Source organism: Schistosoma haematobium, chromosome 1, assembly GCF_000699445.3.
Source record: "Schistosoma haematobium chromosome 1, whole genome shotgun sequence".
In the NCBI taxonomy this organism is placed as follows: domain Eukaryota; kingdom Metazoa; phylum Platyhelminthes; class Trematoda; order Strigeidida; family Schistosomatidae; genus Schistosoma; species Schistosoma haematobium.
Window position 1 is genome coordinate 38,263,005 of NC_067196.1, and position 8,072 is coordinate 38,271,076.

The window sequence follows — 8,072 nt, forward strand, 5'->3', positions numbered from 1 at the left end:
AAATGCTGCTGGCTATTAAGAATCTTTTTGACAACTGGGACTTTTAGTTTATCAGATACTAACTCTGCTTGTATGTCTCCCTGTTAAACCAGACGCAGATGCATGGTAATACTTAAGTGGGAGCAAAATAATAAAAGCATTGAGATACGGTACTAAGTCCATGTTATGCTTTGCACAGGTAATAGTAGCTGACCTGATCTAATATTCATGAACTCAAAGTAAACCACAACTGTATAAATTCTTTGCTAAAAAACATTTGATTTGGTTATTTATCTATTCCACATTTCTGACTAAATTCATTACTATTTTTTCATTTAGAATGCAACAGGAGTGAGTCTTCACAGATCCTAAGAACCGTTTCGCCCTTAGAACTATGGCCCTATGAAACTGTTTACGGGAGATCCAACGAACAGCAGATTATAAAAAAGGATGCTGGACGTCCATTTAGTCTCACAACCACTTCCAGTATTTTTTGACTTCTTTTACTCTTTCGTTTGGAAAAATACAACAAAAACTGCAGCTTAACAGTACCAATACAACTTTTAAAGGGGAACTTGGTTTAAACCTTTTTTTGATATTCGATTCTTGATGAAAGTTCTTGAATAAATTTTTGAATCTAATGCTACTTTGTCTTATCTACTTAATCTTTGCAAGAAACTTGTGATACACGAGCCTCTCAGCACCTAATTCATGTGTTCAGGCTTCCGTGTCTAGTAGCAGGGGATCACCAAAACCTCCAGGCACGGATCTAAGTATGTTAGCAATAAAAGAGGAGAAAGAAATTGGTAAATAATAGTGTGATACTATCCTTAAGGATAGATCCAGTTGCCTCTTAAAGGACTCCTGGGAAGTCGCTTGGACTAGCTCGGCGGGCAGCGAATTCCAGAATTTGACAACTCCTAAGGAGTAGAAGTTGTGTCTACAGTACGTTCTCCTATGTTGTCTCCAGTTTCTGGGTGTTACCCCTTAGGTTAGTGTTGGAACTAAGCTCAAGTAGGTGTTTGAGAGGATGTCTGAAAGTGTCAAGGATACTGTAAGCCATTAGGTCACCTCTAAGACGTCTATACTCTAAACGGTTAAGGTTAAGTGATTGGAGGCGCTCTTCATAAGGTGATTTGGTGCATATCTTCGTCATTTTCCTAGGAAACCTACAGACTCGGGTCCTTTCACAACTTATTCTAGCCACCATGAGTTGTCACGGCAGCTGATGGATGGACACGCGTTACACATCATAACCGTCCCAGAGTTTAATCCTATAGCTCCTTATTCAAATGCCATATGATAAGCAAGCAATGCCCCTACCCGCACTAATGGAACACTAGTAACTCAAAGGCACCCTGCATGGTACCTTACATTGGTCTACGCACTCGCTTAGCTTTTTAGTGAGAATATTACTACAGTCCTGCTAAAAATCCCATGAACCCCCCTACCTCCATCAGAACAAATAAGTCTGTATTTGCTGCATATAACAATTTTATTTTTCTGAAGTAAGATATAACAGTTAGAATTTCAGTAAAATGGCAGTATACAGCAGATGCACGTGGCACACGTCTTCATCGATTAACTGAAATAGAGAATACGGATCTTAGATTAACAAGCTTATTTAGAAAGACTAGTGTCTACTCTGAACCTACTGCGTTAGAAAGTTATACTGGAACTACAAATAATGTAGGAATCTAGTCTCCTAGGGCGTACGAAGCACTCAAACTGGAAGACAGTTGTCCAAAAATAATTCGAATATGAAGGTGAGAATTTGCAGGTACTTTCATCGTAAGGGTGAACATATTAGGTACCGGTTGACGTCATACCTTAAAAAACACAGATTTGCGAGTGGCGAAATATGATCTATAAGAAAGTGAGCTTAACAACAGTTAATTACCTTTTTACTCCCTGAGCATGACCTTTCGGCTTCTTTTTATGACCAAAACAGTAAACATACATTACACACTAATAGCAGATTTCCGGCTTTTCAATGTTAAGCGTGCTTTGACGCACAGCGTAATGAGTACAACCCCTCTATTACTGCTATATGGCATATTTTTCATAACAAACCCTCTGCAATAGATTGGTATCATCTGTGACTTCATCTATAGTTGTCGGAAGTCTGGGTCCTTTCGAAATCAATACCGATATACCCTACTGCTGGAACGAACATGCGAACAGTTAGAGTCACAGGCGGCAGCAACAATTATTTTAGCTAAATAAAAACGAACTTCGGCTTTGGATATCTAGAAAACAGGTCAAAACAAAACCGATAAGACTAGCCAGCTTGGCTGAAGAAATACATCGTCTTCAGTAGCGGCAGCAGCCAAAACGCAGAAAACAAAGCAAAATGAGGAAAAATTTTGCTACAAAATTCAGAGTATTACATTAACTTCTGCATTTTAGCACACTGAAACATTAAATTCTGTAGCTACACAAAATAAATAGCTGAACAAAGCACAGAACTAAGAAAACTATCATTTAACGCACTAGTATTTCATGGAGACAATCTGAAATATGTGACATTAGGCTTCTGGATTTGTCTAGTCAAGTATGAAAATGTGGAAGATACTTGCATTGTTATCACACACGAATCTACTTGCAAGTGTCAAATCGTTAGAATAAGATCATCAATCACAGGGTTAGGCGTTGAAGTGATCTCAGTTAAGGAGAATGTCTTTTATTCCTGGAAGGCTCTTATTAGATAATCTAAGCAGATCTCATCGAACAGAGATAGGTTTGTAGGGCCAGTGAAATGTCACTGAGCCCTAGCCAAATCATCCGGCAGTTGGATCACTGAATGCCGAACAGATCGTCGCTCCCTGCCAAGGTCATGTACAAAAACGCGCATTAGTTAATCGTATGCCATGGACTGGCCCATGCAGCAGTGGTCTTACTTTCGCTTGTATCTACCTTAACTAATATATTTATGTAATAATGCCCTCTGTGTTGTACAGTCTTCAAAGCATCTGTGGTACCTTGATACGTCAATGGGGTAGTCCACGTAACGTGCTAACCACGAGGTGTGACTTCGACATTAGCTAGTTTATCACACCATTCACGTCTAACTCGAGTAGGCCTCCAATCATTTCGACACAGATCATCTACGTTGGTGATTTACACTGGTGAGCAAGACTTCGAATAACGCAACGTATCAGTATGATCTTTATTATTGCATTCTATACTTATTCTTTTTCATTTTTATCATCGCCTATGTTAATCTATCACTGTGAACTTTCGTTGCTTCATGTCAATGTTGATTAGTATTTAAACTTAGATACTTAGTTCAATCGACAGAACTAACCAATCAACTACGATTACAATCGGCTATCGTGGCTCTTTAACAAGCATTAGCAGCATGTAAATGCTCCTGTGTAATATGTCTGTTAAAATATAAACCACTCGTGAGTATAGCCACAAGGCAACACGAACGCACATCTGTTTGTAACTTATCCACTGGTATAAATAAGACAAGATTAACTATCGACTATAAATTCATCTTTCTGCTTAACCACTATCCACTAGAATGTTTTGCTTTTTTTACCACTGTCTGCCTAATTTCCAATTGCTGAGTTCCATGGCCAAACAGAGGATACGAATGCTATAAATTTACGGTGAGTTTGAACTATAAATTTCCTGCGATCTTAGATCTCGTTTAGACTGTTCGTCAGGTAATGCTATGTATTCGGCTTAAATTAATTCTGGACTTATACCGATTCAGTCTACAATGCTGTGCTAATCGAAAAATTTAATCAACAGTACCTCGTACATAATCCAGATTCAAACTACTGCCTACTTCATATCTTCATTACTTAGAGGCAAGAGTAACCCAGGCGAGTTTCATAATTTCATTAGATTATTTCGTACTATATTTATGATGCGTGATAACATTTCGTAGTTGCTTTCACGTAAACCAGTCATATATTCTGTCAATGCCGTCAAGTTTTAGTCGAAATCATGTACATTTATGACTCGTTAGTCGACATACTGTGGTAAAACATATTGCATGTACACGAGCACGCTTAGTCCATGTCCCAAGTACACATGTTGTCGTATTTAATATGTCACTTAACGCTAGGTAATAAGCTCTTTGCATCAGCCTTTTACGAAATGGCCACGTTACCTGGACCCTCTAAACCTTAGTTACATTGGTGGTTACCATTTTAATTAATGTTTATTATACCCCTTGTATTTGCTATTAATTCACACGGTAAATCATGGCTCGACTTCCTTATTACACGACAGTCATTTTAATTCTATTTTCGGTTTATTTGCATGCGATACGGGTTTGGAAAATATCTAAACGTCCTCGAAAATTCTCCACGAACCCAACCATAGTTTTCGTATATGTTTTTATTCACACATCCAACTGTTACGCTAACTATACCTAAACGAACGTTCAGTGCAACTGTCAGTATACGTAAGAACGATGTTATTTAGACTTGACATTGTAACACATTTGAACTATTGTAGTTGTTCTACTTCGATGTCGCACTTCATTTTATGAAGTATTGTTTCCTCGTGGCTGTTGTTTAACAGATGATTCCGGTACATCAATCGGCTGTTCAACTACTCGACGATTTACAACCTGTCCAGTTCAATTGGTGGTCTGACGACAATATCATTCGCGCGAATCATCAGTTTATGCAGTCGAGCGAATCTCCTGCAGACTGAAAATGATATTGTCTCCTCTATCCCAACATTGACAGCGTTTTTCACAGGTATAATTGACATGAGTCCAGAGTGACACTCTTGGTTTCTTATGTTCTTTTCGATATTTTTCTGTTCACTAACCGAACAAACACGCAGCATTCACCGTTTATCATCTTTTAGAGACTTCATCGTGCCACCTTTGCTGTGGATTTGTAGCCTTCAACCCTTACTGACTGTAACAGCAGTCATCGACTTTTCAAACTCTGACTACAAGTTGGCCAATAGCTTTGCACAACGAAATCACGACCACTCTTCACGGTTATACTTCTGTACTTACGGTTAGTCTGTTAGATATAGATATAACTAGAATTCGACACTAATTAATAGCTGTCAACGACACTGTCCGACTTACAACTTTAAACTAATGACAGTACAAACATCGACATCGATTGATAATACACTTATCCTACTATCGCTATAGCATCATTACTCTTGCGGCAGACTTAACGTTTGTCATCGGAGGAACTGAATTACTTGTCAAGGCTATATATTTCAGCGCGACTTGATAGAACAATAAAACGTTTTGTTCTTTTCATTATTTCTATGGTTAATCAATTTACGTTTAAGCAACGTTCTACTAACATATTATGACTCGCTGTTTCCCGACCAGTTTCTGCCGCCCCCTTTCCATTTGTTTTACAGATAAGCAATACCTGGAGGATTTATAATGTTCGTCTGGCACTCTCCGGCGCGCGACTGCTCCCAACATGTTTGGTACCGATTCAAACGGCCGCTGAATCTGGTGGGGGAGTATTGTAGGGCCAGTGAAATGTCATCCGGCAGTTGGATCACTGAATGCCGAACAGATCGTCGCTCCCTGCCAAGGTCATGTACAAAAACGCGCATTAGTTAATCGTATGCCATGGACTGGCCCATGCAGCAGTGGTCTTACTTTCGCTTGTATCTACCTTAACTAATATATTTATGTAATAATGCCCTCTGTGTTGTACAGTCTTCAAAGCATCTGTGGTACCTTGATACGTCAATGGGGTAGTCCACGTAACGTGCTAACCACGAGGTGTGACTTCGACATTAGCTAGTTTATCACACCATTCACGTCTAACTCGAGTAGGCCTCCAATCATTTCGACACAGATCATCTACGTTGGTGATTTACAGGTTGTATTGACGTGTATTCTCTCCGGCTTGTCTGAAAGCCTTATTAATTTGTAGTAAGCAGCATAGCAATAATGGGTACTTCGTCCGTTGTTACTCGTCAGTTTCAAGTAGATTTTGGAGATTATGTGACAATGGTCTTTTGTGGGGCATTTACATATGTTCTAATTCAGGTTATTGCGCAATTAGGGTTGGTTTAAAGGTTATCAATTTATCGCGAAGAAGGATTCGTCTAGCTGAACTGTCACCAAGAATATCAATTTATCTTCAAATTGTTGGTAACTAAGTGGTGACGAAAGATATTTATGCCAGGTTCCTCTCATTCCGGACTAAATTGTTTTATGATGTCTATAAATGTGAAGTTGGGTGACACAGAACAAAATCGGTTCATTCAAAATCACAGTTACAACTTGCGCCAAATAGCACAGAACCTAATTTCAGAATTTACTGCAGACTACCTCCAACCATCTTCCTCTCAATATATCTTCATTTGATGGAGTTTAGCCAAATTGTATATTTACGGCTACAGTTTTGAATGACTACAAATAGCTTGATTTAGTTTGTACACGATATGACACAAGTGGCAATCTTTTGATGATTATTAGCTACAAGTGAATGCGTTTTGACATAGATCTTTGTCTGCAGCTAGTAATGGTGTTAATTTTGAACAGTGGACCTTAGTGGATGGAAAGTGAACATGCGAAGTGGGCATAGTTAAGACGTTTTACTGTAATGCGCACAGATATCAAACTACAAAGAAGTTCTATTACACTAAACGTAATCTAAAGAGGCAAACTCAGGAATACGGAATCATTCCTGGAAAAAAATAACAGTAAGAAAACTAACAACCTTAAAATTTTCCTGCTGTATAACTTCACAGAATACATTGCTTTGTTCAAGAAGTGAAGGGAATAAAAATTACCATGGTGTGAAGCAAAAATCAGATAGACACACTCGTATTTAAATCAATGCCGTTGTTGTTTATAAGGTACAATTACAGTATGGTCTGACAAAATATAAAACAGACTTAACAGAATTACCAAATGACAGTCTTATTCATCGGATTTTGTCTGCATGGCATAGCGTAAGGCCTGAGAGATACCAAGTTGTACTTAAAACTAACGGACACGTTTACGATATGAAGACTAAAGACACAAAAGATATAAATCTCATATTTCTGTATCGTTAGGTTAGGTGTAAATGCCTATTAAGAAATGGACAATAAGTCTACTTCCTAAACTTTTTATCGAATCCAAACACGTGATAAGCTGTTACAGAAGTAATTATTTTTACGTAAGTTGGTTTTTACTTGGTTATATGTAATTTTGAAACGTATGAACAACATTTATGCTAATAATTTATAATATTTCAATTATTTGAATTGTAGTATGAACTAAGAGTCCCAGAAATAACGCAATTGAATTAAGAAGTGAGACACAAGCACAAACGAATGTATTGTATTTGGAATTCGAAATCAAGCATTCAACAAGTGCAAAGGTATCATTGGTTCATTCAAACACCACATCCGCCACAGCATAAATTGGAGTCTAGGTGTTTGTAATCAATCGTACGTCTTCTTCTCAAATTCGTCCTGAGTCTGTCTGACATTGTATTGGATAAGGATTCTGTATTATCTAGAATATGCTCATTAGCATTAGAATTAACAATCGAAACTGGAACTGACTCACCTGGTTCCTGAAATTGTATTTGATCTATACGTCGACTGTGTGTACTTAAGTCATCGATGTCTAGAATTCGCACCATCGATTTTCCGACATTCTTCAGAACAATACCCGTAGATGGTCGAAGATCATTTCCTCGATAGTATGTAACTTCTGTAGACTCCAAACATCTCATATTCGACCGAAGAATTCTTCCTTTCAATAGCTTCGCTGGAGTCTCCTTCGTCACCGAATGTCTGGCATTTCTATATTGCAATAGAAAGGTATCTACTCCCCTCTCCAGCTCATTAAATGTTGAGCGGGCTATAGAATCAATAGCAGTCTTTGATGTCCTAACAAAATTCTCTGCCTGACCATTAGAACACGGATGTCTGGGAGCAGTAAATAGATGTTTGCACCCTATACCTTTCAACCAGGTAGTGACTGCATCTGCAGCAAAATGTGAGTCATTATCAGTCACCAAGACCATGGGAACCCCTTCTCGATTAAACACCTTTCTTAATGCTTGTATTGTGAAATCAGAATTTGGTGAAGTTGTGAAAAAGACTTCAGGCCACTTTGAAAAAAAATCAATGACTAC